We start from the raw sequence: 18,680 nt of genomic DNA, 5'->3' as shown, positions 1-18,680 counted from the left end.
GGGATAAATGGGGTACTGTATTAATTAAGGCACTGTCACAATAACAGCAAGCAGTCAAGGAATTCGTAAGTAGTATTATGACAAATTAATTTACACATATGGTGTGAAAGTTTGTAATACATGCAAACCAATTTCCTTGTAAATGGTACTTGCTATGTTCTGATGTTTATATCCCCTCAAATAAACTTTGACATTGAAATCCTTATCCCCAAGGTGATAGTATTAGGAGGTAAAGCCTTGGGAGGTGATTAGGTCATGAAGATTGGCCCTTTTAACTGAGATTTGTGTCCTTATAAAAAACCCCAAGGGAGATCCCGGTACCTTAGACCACGAAATGACACAGCCAGAGGCCACTATCTATGCATATGTGGGCTCTCATCAGACACTGAAGCTGACAGCCTCCTGATCTTGGACTTCCCAGTTGCCAGGCTATGAAATAAATTTCTGTTGTTTAAAAGCTACATGGTAGGCCCAGCATTGTGGTGTAGTGTGTTAAGCCACCGCCAGTGATGCCAGCATTCCATATGAGCTCCGGTTCTTCAAGCCCCAGCTACTCCATTTCCAATCCAGCACCCTGCTAATGCACCTGGGAAGGCAGCAGAAGATGGACCAAGTTTTTGGGATTCTGCAACCCATGTGGGAGACCCAAGTGGAGTTCTTGGCTCCTGTCTTTGTCCTGGTACATCCCTGTCTATTGCAGCTATTTAGGGAGTGAACCAGTGGATGGAAGATCTCTGTCTCCTCTCTCTATATAACTCTCCCTCTCTCTCTGTAACTCTGCCTTTCAAATAAATAAACAAATCTTTTTTTTTTAAATTTTATTTAATGAACATAAATTTCCAAAGTACAGCTTATGGATTACAATAGCTTCCCCCCCATAACTTCCCTCCCACCCACAACACTCCCCTCTCCTACCCCCTCTCCCCTTCCATTCACATCAAGATTAATTTTCAATTATCTTTATATACAGAAGATCAATTTAGCATATATTAAGTAAAGATTTCAACAGTTTGCACCCACACAGAAACACAAAGTGTAAAATACTATTTGAGTACTAGTTATAGCATTAATTAAACACCTAAGAATAATTGTGTATTAATTACAGAGTTCAACCAATAGTTTTAAGTAGAACATAAAAAATACTAAAAGGGTAAAGCATTAAGTTCTTTTTTTTCTTTTTTTGTTTGTTATATAGTTATTATTTTTTTATTTAATAAATGTGAATTTACAAAGTGCAACTTTTGTATTGTTGTGGCTTCCCCCGCCCTGCAACCTCCCTCCCTCCCGTGGCCCTCCCCTCTCCCACTCCCTCTCCCATCCCACCCTTCATCGAGTTTCATTTTCAATTACCTTCATATACTGAAGATCAACTTAGTATATACTAAGCAAGGATTTCAAAAGGCTGCACTCACACAACCGCACAAGGTATAGGGTATTGTTCGACTAGCAGTGTTTTTAAGTTTCATAGTAAAACACATTAAGGACAGAGACCCTATGTGGGGAGCATGTACCCAGTGACTCCCGTTGTTGATTTAACAATTGGCACTCTTATTTATGACGTCAGCAATCACCCGAGGCTCTTGCTATGAGCTGTCTATGCTATGGAAGCCCCTTGAGTTCACCGACTCTGAACTTAATAAACAAATCTTTTTTTTTTTTTTTTTTTTTTTTTTTGACAGGCAGAGTGGATAGTGAGAGAGAGAGACAGAGAGAAAGGTCTTCCTTTTGCCATTGGTTCACCCTCCAATGGCCGCTGCGGCCTGCGCCATCTCGCTGATCCGAAGCCAGGAGCCAGGTGCTTCTCCTGGTCTCCCATGCGGGTGCAGGGCCCAAGCACTTGGGCCATCCTCCACTGCCTTCCTGGGCCATAGCAGAGAGCTGGCCTGGAAGAGGGGCAACCGGGATAGAACCCGGAACCCCAACCAGGACTAGAACCCGGTGTGCCGGCGCCGCAAGGCAGAGGATTAGCCTGTTAAGCCACGGCACCGGCTACAAATCTTTTTTAAAAGCCATACAGTCTGGTATTTTGCTACAGCAATCCAGATAAAGTCAGCAATGTTATGAATATCAACAGCTTAATATTAATTCTACATTTTCAAAATTTTTAAAACCATGAACCTTGGCCTTACGACTTGTCAACTATCCAGTTAATTTTCCCCCATTTCACAAAGTAGAAATTTGACTTTGGAATGGCCCAAAAGGCTTGGAATCACTTATTAAAGTGAGAATGGATAAATAATTTAAATTCAGTGACCCTTGGCTCTCTATTCACTGCTTCACCTGTTAAATTATGTCACCTTGGCAGTTTAACAGTACATTGGAAACATTTTCAAGGAAGAATATTTATGTACACAACTCTTAGCACCATAAATATTTGTCTGAATTTATCCTGCTCCAGGCCAGTCAACACATTATGAAACGTGTGATTTAAAAGGCTTGGACTTTTATTCATTCAATGTTAATATAATGGAAAACAACTCAGTATCTCCAGCAGGAGTGACTTTATATGTATTAAGCAAGTAGCGGACTATATAAACTTTACTTTTCTTGACATTTCTGAACAACAAAAATTGTTTTACAGCATGTATATTTTTGTGTCATTTAAATACTGAAATGATTAATGATAAACAAAGTTTATAAGAAACGTGAATTTGAAGCATTTTGTTTACATTGAGTTAAGTACATATAAACTTTGATAAATGCTAATGGGAGTTACCAACACACATTCTTTTCATAGCAATGCAAGAACATTCTGTACCATTCCAAATAACCCTGTTAACCTTGTAAAAGATGAATAAGGTACTGGAGTATGTGCAACACTAAAGTGTAATAAGAGCAGAAATAAGAGCTTATGACCATTCACTTGGGCTAAACTGTAAGAAATTCCAAACAAGCATATTCCATGAAGGCTAACACATGGCACTTTTCTTCTGTCTTAATTGATAGAAAACACTCTTATATTCTACTACTTATTTCTCTATAACACTTACCTGGCTTGTTCCTTATCTGATTTACTTTTGTAATGCTATATTGAATTAGAAATACAATTAGCAAGTGCCCACTAATTCATTCCACAAATACATATTTAGCACCAGGGGCCATTCACAGTAATAAACAAAATGGCTGTTCCTGCCATCCAGACTCTTATACTCCAGTGGGGAGAACAAAAATTAAGCAGAAAGTTTCAATACAATGTGATAATAACTAAGGCATGTTATGTGAAAAAGCCTAAGTCTTAAGTTAGATGGCTGTTCTGGAAATATATGGAAAGAAAAAGTAACTAAATAACTTCAAGGATTCAAATGCTAAGCAGAAAGCATTTGTCTATTGGAACATTATGAAATATAAATTTAGTCCCTGGTGCCCAGGAACTTCACTGGAATTCAGAAGATAGGACCCGGAACTCTCTCACTTTCTCTAGAACCAAGGCATTTCCTGGACATCTCCACCCGCAGCGAAAACGTTCATGTGTAATACATATTGGTTTTCTCCCGTCCCCAGTCCTCATCTTTCTCTCTTTCATAATCTATCTCAGCAGCTGGACCCCACCCACCTAGAGCAGTTACTAACTTGGAATTAGAGGAGACATACTTAGAGACACTTGCTGCCTCACTTCTCACAGTTTGGGAGATGGTGAGTGATAAGGGAATGCAATTAATTAACTAAGGCTTTGAGTGACAGGCTGAAAATCATAGGCATTTTGCTATAGACAATTGAGTCATTAACTCACTGCCAGCATTATCTTGTCACATGGGTAAATGAAAAAATATATTTATAAGTACTCAATGAATTACCATTAGTGATAAATATGTGTTGATTGATTTTAATGTCTGACAAGGAAACATTGTTCAGGAAATAAATTTTTAAAATCATACAAATTATTCCAAAGCCAAACATTAATGAAAAGAGATCATAATTTAAATACATATTTTAGGACATATATTTTTATGTGTATATATATATATACACACACACACATAGCTTGTTCTAAAATCAAATATAAAAGGTTATAAATTTTTTTTAAAAAGCCTATCACATAATATACAACAAATGGTATCTCTTGAAAGTGAATGTCTTACTGGACCATGTAGATAATGAATGGTTCATGGGCTCTTGTGCCTGATAGACTTTGCTTGACATTGTGCCTGTGCCATTTTACTGCAATGTGACCTTGGGCAAATAATTTAGCCTCTCTGAATCTCACTTTCCACACTCTTAAAATGCATATAAACCCAATCTTTCAGGTTGTTCTGTAAGGATTAAATAATATAATTAAAGCACTGAGTACATACTAAGGTGCCAACAAATCGTAAATGCAGACACCTTCTTTGGAGGGAAGCCAGGAAGAATAATGGCATTTGACCTAAGAAGTAATGTTAAGGCATCATCTGGCTTTTCAAGGAAGCTGTCGTGAATAGCCACATGACAAATAATAACAAGATAATGGAAGACAATAAACCAAAAATTATCCAGATGCAAACACCTATAAATGCTGGATAAAATTCACCTAAATCCATAGTTCTGGTTCCACAGGAGTAAAAAACAAAAGAGTTGAATACTAACGCAGTAAGCAGATGCACTGACATGGACAGTCTGCAGATACTTAAGCCTTATGTTTAATTGCCATATGGGACAAAAAAAAATGAGATCCTGGACCCATTACTATAGGAGGAATTTAGAACTTAAAACCTTTACATAAATATGGGACCTCAAAATGTTTTACTACCAGAAAAAAAAAAAAGGCATTCACAAACTCAACAAAATAATGAGGGAGCTCTGTCTCCTTCATGGGCTTTCATGGGGAAATCTATCATGAAATCTAAATCGCCCTTGAAAATCTACAACCATGAATCAGCACTCTGGAAGCATTCAGAATTCTTTGAGTTTAAAATTCTGAAATCCCAAGCCAAGAAATCGGCAAAAATAACAACATAATCCTAGCAATGATAACTTGTTGGGTATCTGGTAAAGCTAAAATAGTCTTAAGAGTACCAAGACATCTGATGTAAGCTCTCTATACACCTGCAAACACCCTAAAGTCACAATGCTAAAGATATATCTAACGTTATTTTTATGCATTCCACCCACAGCACTGATCAGCAGAGACAAAACCAAAAGGATTAGAATCCCATGAACTTTATACAATAGAAGAGTTCAGTAAACACTTTAGAAATAAGCAAATTTAAAATTATTAAAAGAGGTAACAACCTTAAGAAAAATAATAATATATAATAGGAAAATACTGGATAGATATGAAAAATAACCATTAAAACTTTATAACTGAAAAATATAACCATAGAAATTACCTCCTAATAGGCAGCTTACACAGCAGATAAAACACAATATAAGGCACAATTAATGAACAGAAAGATAAGGTAGGTCTGAGAAAATTACTTAAAATGTATCACAGATAGATAAAAAGGAAAGTGAAAGACAATTTAAGAGCCAAAGAAGACTGAGACGGCCCAGTATCCAGCTAGTTGGAGTTCTAAATGGTGATAACAAAAATAATGTTGAAAAGACAATGACTGGGGCTGACACTGTAGCGTAGCAGGTTAAGCCGTCGCCTGCAGTGTCAGCATCCCCTATGGGTACTGGTTCAAGACCCAGCTGCTCCACTTCTGATCCAGCTCTCTGCTGTGGCCTGGGAAAGCAGTAGAAGATGGTCCAAGTCCTTGGGCCCCTGCACCCACTTGGGAGACCAGGAAGACGCTCCTGGCTCCTGGCTTCGTGTCGGCACAGTTCCAGCTGTAGCAGCCAGTTAGGGAATGAACCAACAGATGAAAGACCTCTCTCTCTCTCTCTCTCTCTCTCTCTCTCTCTCTCTCTCTCTGCCTCTCCTCTCTATATAACTCTGACTTTCAAGTAAATAAATACATCTTTAAAACTAAAAGGCAAGAAAAGACAATGAGAATGTTCCTGAATTGATAATGAGTTGTCATTCATGACTCAAAACACAAAAAATTCAATATTAATAGATGGTTTTGTATATAATAGATGATAACTAATAGCTAATAGCTAGCTAGACAAACACTAAAACTGTAGAGAAACAGTCATAGACACAACATGTAAAGCAACCAGAAAACAGGACATTAATTATAGGAGATCAACAATTAAGCTGAAAGCAAATTTCTAAACAATAAAAGAGGATATTGCCTTCAAAAGCTAGGAGAGAACAAACTGTTAGCCTGCATTTATTACTTCCCATAAGGCAAGTAGCTCTGTCTACCACTGAAAAAAAGTGAAATAATAAAAAGCTACATTTATTTCTTTGTGACAATTTTCAAAATAAGATATAACCTATTTTACTACATCAAAAGGCAAAATAATGAATAAAATACAAAATAATATTCTTTGTGGCCCTATGTTTCAGAAACTTGTGATTTAAAATTTAAAACTTCATCTTTTGAGATGCTTACTTCAAGAGTAACTGATATTTTCAACCTGGTAGATCGCAAAACAAACTAAAACTACAATCAATAGTTAATGCAAAATTTCTCCTACAGAAAATTACTATTATGAATTTGGCTCTAAAAGATTAGATGGGTAAGAACAGCAGTAGATGATACTAGACATCACTAAGATTCTTACTGAATAATTTTATTTTGTTGGAAAATCTGATCATGGCTCATTTTTAACATTAACAAATTAAAATCCATGCCTTTCTTAAATTCACCCACCAAAATACATGAGTTGTTAGGTTTTATGCTGCCCAATTTAAAAAATAAAAACTAGCAGTCAACTTAAAACATTTTATTATTAAAAATGTTGAGGGTTTTGATACCAAAAGAAATCTTTCGATTCTAGCTTGCAGAAGATTCCCAGAGGAACATACAGGAAGTGGATGGACAGCTGTGAACAAGGGAGTATTGAAGGGCTGTGCCTCTGAGGCACACAATGTCAAGGAGCAGCTGAGTTCTGATGTCCCAGTGATGTTTAAAAGAAAATATTTCTCTGCTGATGAGTTCCGACTTTATCGATTAGATTACTTTCTGTCTCCACCATAATTTTTCACATTGCAAATATGATTACATAGGTTCACATTTTTCCAAACCTAATAATTGGGAAATTTTTACTCCACATATAAGTATTTTAAACCCTTTACATAGCTTTAGGAGATAACTTGAGATGTCTCATAAAAAGTTCACAGTTTCAATGAATACAGAATGGAGAGATAACATGAATTCCTATATATGAAACTGATCTGTAGAGAGTATCTAGCTATATCCAAAATAAACATTTGGTGCAGTGATAAAGTAACCACTTGGGACACATGCATCTCACATCAGAGCACCCGGTTCAACTCCCAGCTCCTCTGCCTCAGATTCCTGGTTGCTCCACTTCTGACTCCACCTTCCTGCTAATGTGCATGCTGGAAAGCAGACGATAGCGCAAGTAGTTGAGTCTCTGTGAGACTCTCATGTGAGAGACCTGGACTGAATTTCAGCCTTCCAGTTTTGACACAGCCCAGCTTTGGCTGCTGTGGGCAATTGGGGAATGAATCAGCTGTTGGAAGATCTCTATCAGTTTGTCTCCCTGCCTTTTCAATAAAAAGAAAGTAAATAAGTAGTTTTTAAAAAGAAACTAGGTAAGTTTATATTATATAGCTTCCTGCTATTTTTCTTCATAAACTTCAGTGATACCTTTAATTTTAATTTTCCCTTAACACTTATCAAAATAAACATATACACACACAAAAATGTTTTACAAAGAATGGCATTAAAACCCAGGATAGATATATATCTTTATTTGAAGCTACAAATAACATAAAACAGCCCAAAATCATGAGACTCACAAGCTCCTTCAGGCTATTACGATAGTTGAAAGGCAGCCAAAGCTTTATTTATTTTCTGACAAGTACAGAAACACTATAATAGCCACATGAGATTGTGTGACAGTTATCCTCACAATGTGAAGACTTTTATTTCATAAACTACCTTAAACACTAAATTATTAAATGACTGAAACTGCGTTTTTAAACAATGGGATTAAGTGAAGTCACAGAAACAAGGAAGTGAAAACATGGAAGGAGAAAATAATTGCCAAGTTACATGCTCCTATACCCAAAAGCAGTAGAAAATCATGAATAGAAATTAAGATGACTGAGTAAAATCATTGGGTGTGCAGCTCCGATGTCAGAGAAAGTAGAAGCTTTTATTCATGATGTTGTTTACACCGGGCGGGCAGCAAGGCCTCTGTAGGCCTGTGTTCACATTCTTCTCTTCTTTAAAAAATTTATTTATTTATTTATATTAATCTGCATGAAAGGCAGAGAAAGAGGAAGAGAGAGAGAGAAGAGGGGAAAGAGACAAGTAGAAGGAAGAAGAGAGAGGGATCTTCCATCACTGGTCACTCTCTAAACGTCCACAGTTCCCAGCAGCACCAGAATTGTATCAGTCTCCCTTGTGGGTGACAGGGTCACAACCACTTGAACCATTATCTCATTATCTGCTGCCTCCCAGGACACAAAAGCAGAAAGCTAGATTAGAAGCAGAGGAGCTGGGATGCAAACTAAGCAACAGCCCAACCCACTGCACCTCAGTGATATCCCCAGGAGTTCAAATTCTTATCAGTGCATAGTGATTTCTCTAGGTGAAGAACAAAGAACAATAATAATAGCTGATGCTTTAAAGAAAAATAACTCATGCTACAGTGCATATGCACAGGCACTGTTTTAAGCATTTCACTTATACTAACTCATTCAGTTCTCTAAAAACCTTAAGAGGTAGGCAATCATATCTTCCTATTTGACAGATAAGAAAAGAAAAGAAAGAAAGAACAAGATTAACATACTTGTTGGAGTCACTTTGTTAAGTAAGAGATAGGCAATCCATCCCCAGAGCATCTCTGTGGGTGTGAGTGTGTGTAACACAATAAAATAACATAAAACTTCATATTTTCAGGTATTTAATTCATAGCATTACACATATTTGCAGTGTTTTGCAACCATGACCACTATCCATTTCTACAACACTCATCCCTCACCTTCCAGATAATAACTCCCTATTTTTCCCTCCTCTAGCCTTTTAATGCCTACTTCCTTCTTCTCGGTAAATGAAATAAAACTGAATTTCTAACAGCAAGAGATACATAAACTGAGAAATAAGCAAAAAGTTTATTACTGAAAACCGCTTAATGGAAAGTCTAAGCATGCATTTTTAGGTAAAATGAAAATAATGCTAGAGGGAAGTTCTGAATGCAAGAAAGAATCATAAGCAAATATGTTGCTATTTTTTCTTAAACCTAAATAATGTTGAATGCCTAAAATAATATTACCTAACGTCTAGCTTTAAAAACTCGGAAGTTAAAATACTGGAGACTGCAGGCACTGTGGCATAACAGGTAAAGCCACCAATTCTGGTGTCAGTAGCCCATATGGGTGCCGGTTCGAGTCCCAGTTGCTCCACTTCCGATTCAGCTCTCTGCTATGGCCTGGGAAAGCAATAGAGGATGGCCCAAGTCCATGGACCCCTCTACCCACATAGGAGATCAGGAAGAAACTTTTAGCTCCTGGCTTGGGTCGGTCCAGCTCTGGCTGTTACGGCTATTTGGGGAGTGAACCAGCGGATGGAAGACACCTCTCTCTCTCTCTCTCTCTCTCTCTCTCTCTCTCTCTCTCTCTGCCTCTGACTCTCTATAACTCTGCTTTTTCAATAAATAACTAAATCTTAAAACAAAATACTGGAGATTAGTGGTATGTGAATTAGAAAGAGTCCAGTGTTAAAGCATCCTGATTCTTGTCATTTTCAGGAGGAAAGTAAATATTTTTGATTAATTCTGAACTTTGTTGAAATACTCCTAGAAGAACTGATACAGAAACATAACAACTAAACAAGAAGAAAAGTAAAGTGACATAGAAAGGAAAAATAAATTCACTCTGAAAGAAGACAAGAGAAATGAAAGAAATACACACATATACAAGTAGCTCCTCACCCTTAAAACAGTTAAAAGGTGTTAGTGTTTGAAGACAGTATAACTTTTGACTTGAGAGGAAGATTTCTTAAGACCCTAAATGCTTGAGCTATAAAGAAAAACATTGATAAATCAACTTCATTAAAATTTCACACTTGTGCCTTTCTAAAAATACCAAAAAGCAGTAAGGTAACATATCATAGTACAATATTTGCTACATATATAACTGACCAAGAATTTGTATCCCATATGTATATATATATATATGTAGACATCTACATATTAATAAGAAAAAGGACATTCAATAAAATCATGGATACTGGCTTCTGCTGAAGTTTTGTACTCAGTCATGGAAGAAATCCATTTTGTTGTGTAACCACAATGTTGTCTGGCCTTCTAATCCCTTACAAACCAAATACGATGGATATGAAAAGCCACTTCATAGATTGTAGAAATTCAAAAGCTTCCTAAAATATTCTTTTATTTAAAGATTTGTTTATTTGAGAGGCAGAGTTACAAAGAGAGAAAGAGACAGAGAGAGAGATCTATCCACTGCTTTACTCCCCAAACGGCGGCAAAGGTTGGAGCTGAGCTGATCAGAAGCCAGGAGCCAGGAGCTTCTTTCAGGCCTCCCATATGGGTGAGGAGGCTTAACCTAGTAAGCCATAGCGCGGGGCCCCCAAAATATTCTGACAACATATTCAAATTCCTGTGCATGAAGCAAGTGAGAGTAAACCTTAAATGTTCATAATCTCTTCTAATATCATTTTCTACAAGTTGAGTTTCTCCCTTCCTCTATACCCATGGCTCTATACCCATTGGGGTCACTCCAAACACGGAACAAAGGGTCCTCTTCCAACCCCATTCTCAAAAGCAACAACAATATCACACCTACTATACCAAAACTTTTACTAGAGATCTGGGAGTTCTCCAGGAAGCAATTTTCAGCCACCTCTCCCAAAGGAGTCTCACTGACAGATCCCATGAAGTAAGCCAGCCTTTAAACTTCCTAGCTTCTCAGATTCCTCACCTAACCGACACCCACACCACTTTCTGTTTCTTCCCTCTCTTTTCCACCTGCCTCACAAAAGCTTACTTTCACTGCCACCAACACTCAAACCCTCAGGGGCTCACCTGCCCCAGTGAATGTTGCATAAACAAAAACAGTACTGCTGTAAAAGGAATTTTGGAGCCAGCTGTTAAGAAAACATATTTTCACCTTGCTGTATTGGAAGAAACAGGACATTGTCAGAGTTTGGACTAAATAATCATCCCTGTAGAGATATTTCATACCATGAGAGTTTTTTTAAGAACATCCACAAGCTGTTAGAAATTGACCTGAAAGGCAAACTTTATTAGACTACACATCTACAGCCTAAACATTTAACAGTATTCTGACAAATTATTATTCATACAGACATATCTTTTGTGTGTTCAAGGTTCTCTCTATTCCTTTATAACTAATCATATCATAGAACTAAAATTTCTTATTTTAGATCAGAACTATGTTTTCTATTGTAATGCAATTAACATTGCTTATTTTAATGTGGACTTGAAAAATCATATTTTTCTTCCACTGAAGAACATCTACATTTCATGGTCAACTGATTACTATATTTTACAAGTAATTTTTAAAGTTGTTTTTAATTGAAAGATACTACACGAATCCATGTGTAACTTTAATTAAAATACACTTTATGGACACATCTCCCTCACCCCTATCCCCAAGCAATTCTCCCGATTGTGGATCCAGCTGCCCTTAGCCAGATAACAGCTGGTAAGGACTGGAAGCCATACCCAAAGGGGTTTCCTAGTCATGACTCTGATTGACAAGTTTCCTAAATTACTTCTTCTGTAGGTAATAAAGTCCCTTGGTTTTGTGACTTGCTCATATCACATAGCACTGAAAATTCTCAAAATTGAACACCATTTCATTCTAAAAAAAAATCCCAAATTCTTAATCAAAATTAAAAAGTATTAGCATAGATACTTTAAAAAGTTTAAAATACTTTATTGTACTAATGATACAGAATGTATAGTAAACAATATACTAAAAATCAATGTCCTTGTTCCTTCAGTACTTCTCCTCTCTAAATATGTTCACTGGCTTGCCTTAGGCAACCATACTTAACACTTGGGAATTGACAGCTAGCAAAACTCACACACTTTCCACAGTCTCTAGAACTTCTCAGGCAGCTTTCACTATAATGGTGTCTACAACTTGTGACATGGAACCTTGGTTCTTCCATGAGATTTTAAAACTTCTCATTATTAGATTTCACCACCATCCATGTGGCTGGGGAGAAACCATCATGACCTGACAAGAACTACAATAGTTATTTCTGACCAAACACAACGAGACCTGCCTGACATCTTATTTCACAGCAGTAAGCATTATCATAACCATGAACCATGCAAGGTTTAATATGGAAGAATAGGAAGGCTTATCTAAACTAAGTAATTAAAAACTCAGCCTGGAGCAACCCATTTTGAAAATTTCAAAGCTTCTAAGTTTTATTCAGGCAGGAAATATGCTAAGATGTTATGCCCTGGGGCCAGCCTGTAGCATAGCAGGTTAAGTCGTCTCCTGCAGCATTGGCATCCTATATGGGCACCAGTTCAAGTTGAGGCTGCTCCAATTCTGAACCAGCTCCATGCTAATGCACCTGGGAAAGTAGTGGAAGATGACCCAAGTTCTTGGGCCACTTCACATGGGAGTCCTGGAAGAAGCTTGTGGCTCCTGGCTTTGGGCAATCCTAGCTCTGGCCGTTGTGGGCATTTGGAGATATGGATTCACTTGGAGAGTGAACCAGTGGATGAAAGATTTCTCTCTGTCTCCCCCACCCCCTGTAACTCTATCAAATAAAATAAATAAATCTTTTGAGGCCATCACTGTGACATAGTAGACTAAGCCTCTGCCTGCAGTGCCGGCATCCCATATGGGCTCTGGTTTGTGTCCTAACTGCTCCTCTTCCAATCCAGCTCTCTGCTTATGGCTTGGGAAAGCAGTAAGATGGCCTAAGTTCTTAGGCCCCTGCACCCATGTGGGAGACCTGGAAGAAGCTCCTGGCTCCAGGCTTTGGGTTGGCCAAGCTCCAGCTGTTGTGGACATTTGGAGAGTAAAACAGCAGATGGAAGTCCTTTCTCTCTGTAACTCTATCTCTCAAATAAATAAATAAATTCTTTATTTAAAAAAAGCTATGAATTTAGGAATGAATCCTACAATTTGCAATTAAATATTTTGTTTCAAAAATCATAATTATTCTGAAATTGATGCTTTCTGTATGATCCCAACTTTGTGATAACCTGGGAAAGGCAAAACCATAAAGATGATAAAAAGATCTGTGGTTTCCAGGGCCTGGGAGAAGGGGGGGAGGGAAAGAGAGATGGAGGAAGGGAGGGATGAAACAGGTGGAGTGCAGAGGATATGGTATGATACTTTAATGGTGAATATGTGTCACTACATACTTGTCAAAATCCATAGAATGTACAATATCAATAATGAAACCTAATACACACTAAGGATTTCTGGTGATAAAGAAACATGAATGTAGGTTCATCAGTTAGAAAAAAATAACCCTGGTGAGGGTCACTGATAGTGGAGAAGGTCGTGTATATGTAGATGCAAGGATTTTACGAATGCTTTGTACTTGCTACTCAGTTTTGCTGATTCTAAATCTGCTCTAAAAAATGAAGTGTAGTAGGGTGAATAGCTGGCAACTGAGATTATAACCGGCAAGTGTTGGCAGTAGGGAGGACACTGTCACACAGCAGGTTAAGCTGTCACTTGGGATACCTGTGTGCTTTATCAGAGTGCAGATTTCAGTTCCAGCTTCTCCCCTTATTGTCCAACTCCCTACCAATGCACCTAGAAGTGCACCTGGGCCCCTGCCACCCAAGAAGGAAACGCTGATGAAGTTCCTGGCTCCCGGCATCCACCTGACCCAAACTGGGATGTTGTAGATGGGGATGGAATATATCTCTCTTTCTGTTGGTCCTGCTCTGCCTTTCGAGTCAATGGGGGGAAATTTTTTAAGAGATGACAGTTACTCTGCTGTGAAACCTCATATTAAGAATTATAAGCAATTAAAATAAACATTTTAAAAGGAACTATACATGACACTTCAGATACACAGGTTAGCCCCAAGTGGAAATTCTTGTACAAAAACCTGTAAGCACTTGATTGCATGCAAAACAGAAGCATAAGCATTATAAACAGTCACATGTGATTATCTACACATGTTCTGCTGTAGAATAAGAGGTTGCAAAAGTGTGTCCAGCTTGTGAATAGAACCATGCTTTAGTGACATCATTTCTTCAAAAAAATAGAACTTTTGAGTTCAAGTTTGAGCTACTACTATTTAAAATGATATTGAGTCATTTCTTCTTCTGAGAAGCCAGAACTTTGAAAGGCTCAGAATGAATATCAGGTTGTCTGAGCATTCTCAAAATGTGCATGCTGGTGCAATACTCATCTGAATTTGGAAAGGAATATCAGCCCTACTTATTTCATTTTCACAGAAAAAGTTTATAATCTAAATTCATCTTTATTTTTACTTTCACACTCATTTTAAAATTTATTTTCACAACACTCCCTACATGAGCCATCTTGGGAATTACCATCTCCATTGTAAGAACCAAACAGGAGGGGATTAGCAAGCCCACAGAGACCACCTGGTGCAAAATGACTACACTGGACAATAAAAATTCACAAACCAATTTTGACTCCATTATATAAGGACATGGAGGCTCTTTCTTATGTAATCAATTATAAATTTTATATATTTTCTGTATGAGAAGTTCCCTCCAAAAAGTGGCCTGATCCACAGGAACTGATCTCTCCAGAATCCATGCTATCTTTAGCACTTTTCAGCCAGCAAACCTCCTTTTTCTACCTACCTTTTTTTTTTTTTTTTTTTCAATTTAAGGCAGGGTAAGAGAGAGAGAGAAAGAGAGAGAGAGAGAGAGAAAGTTCATCTGTGGGTTCACTTGCCAAATGCCCACAAGAACTCAGGCTTGCTAGGTTGTACTCAAGAACCCAGAACTCCCACATGGGTGGCAGTACTTGAGCCATCATTACAAATTAGCAGGAAGCTGAATGAGAAGAGGAGGTGGGATTCAATCCTAGGCACTCACATATGAAATGAGGATATCTCAAATGGTGGCTTAACCTGCTGTGCCACAAAATCCACTTGCCCATAAACTTTCCAACTAAATTGTTCTAACAAACAAATCAAAAACCTTTAAAATAAAATACTTCACAGTGTATGCTTACATCTCTAAGCTTTCTTGTGCATGAAAAGTCCTTTCAAGTCAGTACAGAAAAGAAATAAAATTAGGCTGCTTCTGATTACTGCTGAGGTCATTATGGAGGAATAATAAGATGTACATCTCCTAATTCTCCTTAGGATATAAAAATATTTGGTTTATATCAATGAACATTTTAAGAGATGTTTAATTGGACCCAAATTCTAGAAAATTTAGATTGGAGAAACATTGGAAAAATGTCATAAAGTAGATGACAAATGTAATCTAACATAAAAAGAAATTGTATACCATACAAGGGTAAATATAAAACTTATTTACAAGTGAGAAATACACAAAATGATAGGCTCAAGTTCAAGAAAAACTTCTTCAAGATTTCCAGTTGTTAAACACAAGCACAAGAATGCTGCATATGAAACATTACTCAGTGAAAAAAAAAACTTGAATTCTTAATAGAAAGAGCACTTTGAAAATTACATAATTATCACAAAAGCTTCATAAATAACTCACTCTGTGATTTATAAAAGCATGAAATAACCTACTATCCTCTTGTCTGGTGGAAAGCAAGCAGACTCAAAGGTTATTATATATTATAAAACATATAAGAATTTATTTTCTCCATTTCCAGTTGGCCAAACTTTAAACACTAGAAGTGGCTCCAAAGTCACTTAATTCTACAAAAGACTTTGTACAAAAGACTTTTAAATTTGTACAAAAGACTTTGTACAAAAGACTTCTAAATTTCAATTTATTCAAACCTTTCAGAAAAGTAAATAATGCAAACAGATTATGTTTATCGGAGGACATGACTACTGGCGAGTGCAGCAGGATAGATTGATGATCAAGGGTCTCTTCCTATCTCCTAACATGATGATGGATGGTAGAACTAAACCACAAATCAAAGAGGTACAATGCAATTTTCAGTATTTTTAAAAGTTATTCATCCCATTCTTTGAATTCTGAAAATGACAGAACATTTATTCTTCATGGAACTATGCTCACTATGAAAATTTTCTAAGAAAAATATGGAGAAATATTACTAGACTCATGTTGGCTTTTTTCATTTACCATTGTCACAGGACTTCATGTGCCACCCAGATCCCTAACTGCCCCTAAGCTCTGCTCTGCAGTGAAACACACACAGAATGCATCCTACATTTTATTGTTTGATTGTATATAGAGAACAAAACAGGAGGAACCAAGTAGCTTCAAATCCTAAGGGAAGGGTCGCCACAAAGAATGTGAGCAAACAAGGATTTGTCTTCTGCCTCCACTTCCATGACACCAGCTCTGCTTTTTTGTATAACTTATTGGGCTTCCATGAGTTTGCTTAAAGAATGGGTTGGCTTTATATCAGATTTTTAAAAACCGCTATCCAAGAGAATTTGATCTCTGAACTTAACTACATTTGATCTGATGCGTTATTTCTATATCCATTAATATACTGAGGAAAGAATGGTTTACAGGTTGGCAGCTGATGGCAGGAAACTAAATGAAAGAGTGATTAGTGTATGAGTATAATGTGCTAAATTACTCAAGTACCTCACTTGTAAAAAGAACAAGTATAGAAATAACTATAAAAGAGACATTTACTCATCTTAACTTTTGTAAGCCTGCTCCCTGTTCTCCTTCTACTCACACACCTTTCAGTGCCCAATATGTTGTGTTTTCCCATTTCATGTCAACATTATACCATTAGCTTTTTTTCAAGTTAAGTTACTACGTTGCTCTTTCTATTGGTAAAACCTTAATTTTAATGCATTGTGTTCTATTCATTTAATGCATGGAAATGTGATTTTGACACCTAGAAGAGATATAATACATCTGAACCAAGCCTTTAGGGAAGATTAACTTTGATAAACTTTGCAAAGATGTTAAAAGTATAAAATATATCTGTTTTTTTCCTGAGAGAAATTGTTGGGCTTTCACTGAGATTCATATAGGTTTTAAAAAATATCTTAAAGAAGACAAACTCTCAAGGTTGAAGCACATAAGTGGGGCAGGTGAGCTTTCAGCCTTATAAACCCAGAATCTCAATTTCATCTATTTACTCAAAAGTAAGAAGGCTCTATAAATGTGGAACAAAGATCACAGGATGTTGATTCAAACACGTAGGTTTGAGTTCTGGCTGCACTGCTTATTAGCTGTTTGTGTTCTTAAGCAAGTGACTTAATCCTCTAAAAAAAAAAAGTTGAGAAATAATACCTATTTCACAGGCTTGTTGTGAAGATCAGATGAAACGATGTGTTACAAAAGGGTTTTGTACACTGTCCTGGGCTGAACACGTGTTGGTTAGATTGGCTTCTGGCAGGAGAGAGTCTCCCTAAAGAAAGCAGACTTCTATGTGCCAGTAGGCACCCAGCAGGCATTCCCTGCAGGCAGCCTTTGAAGGCTGATAAGCATCTCCAACAGCTGCCTAGGAGAATACACGGACCAGGCAAGAGAGCAAGGGTCATGCCCTTTGCCCTTCTGCTCTGAGCTCAAAGGACATCTGCCAAAGATCCCCTGGAGGGAGATAGAGCTCTGAGAGGCCCAGGGAACACGTGAAGGGACAGTGACTTGTTCTCTTACCGACCTATCTATGCCTTTGCATGTAGAATGTTTCTCCTCTTCTCTGCTCACCTGTTTAATTTAACATCCTAGAATACTCAGCTCAAGCATTAACACTTCTGAAAGTCCATGTGGATTGTCCAGAATTGCTCAGACTCCTCTCTTTGGTGTCTGCATAGGCATCCATTCTTGCCAAACCCCAAACACAACCAATTCCTACACAGAATTCCTTAAAGCAGAAATCACATGTCACTCACCTCCGATCTCTAAAGTTTATTCTACTCTGGGGTTTCTCTAGAGTAACTGCTAAGGGTACTCTCCTTGGCATTAAAAGGTCTTAAATGCAGTCCATAGCTAAACAGTAGTAGAATCATCCCAGATATTTTTAAATTAAAGGTCCTTCTCTGTAATTTTGAATCAATAGATTTAAATTAAGACCCTAGGGACTATATAAAAAAAAGTTTTTAAAATGGGAACAATTTTAAAACTCACCTAGTCATTCTGATGTCATTTATTCACAAGATGACATTAAGTTTCACTGAACTCAACCACCGTGATTATCATGATGGGATTTAAATATTAATTCAACAACAATTTTATTAAAATATTTACAAATGCCTGCTTGGAATAAATTAGTTCCATAGAAATTAATTCTATGTGTTATTTCTGCAGTGGCTATCTTTCATTATATATTGAATATGAATTTTATTAAAGGAGGCTGCTTGTGTCATTGTTTTCAAATTCTCAAGAGCTTCTTACCATGGATTCTAAGTGTTTAACTATTGTGGTTTGTCAGGGTTGTACATTTTCCACTTAGAAAAATACTGCATAAATGGTAGAGGCGGAGAATAAGTCTATTTCCTTCCAGACAAGAATCTCTCAACAACTGTTGAGTGCTTTTCTACTGAGCTTCTGGCACTGTCATCTTTACAGAACAGGAGGTGGTTCAGTGA

The sequence above is a fragment of the Lepus europaeus genome, chromosome 6 (assembly GCF_033115175.1).
Source record: "Lepus europaeus isolate LE1 chromosome 6, mLepTim1.pri, whole genome shotgun sequence".
Taxonomy (NCBI): domain Eukaryota; kingdom Metazoa; phylum Chordata; class Mammalia; order Lagomorpha; family Leporidae; genus Lepus; species Lepus europaeus.
This window is presented reverse-complemented; position numbering follows the sequence as displayed.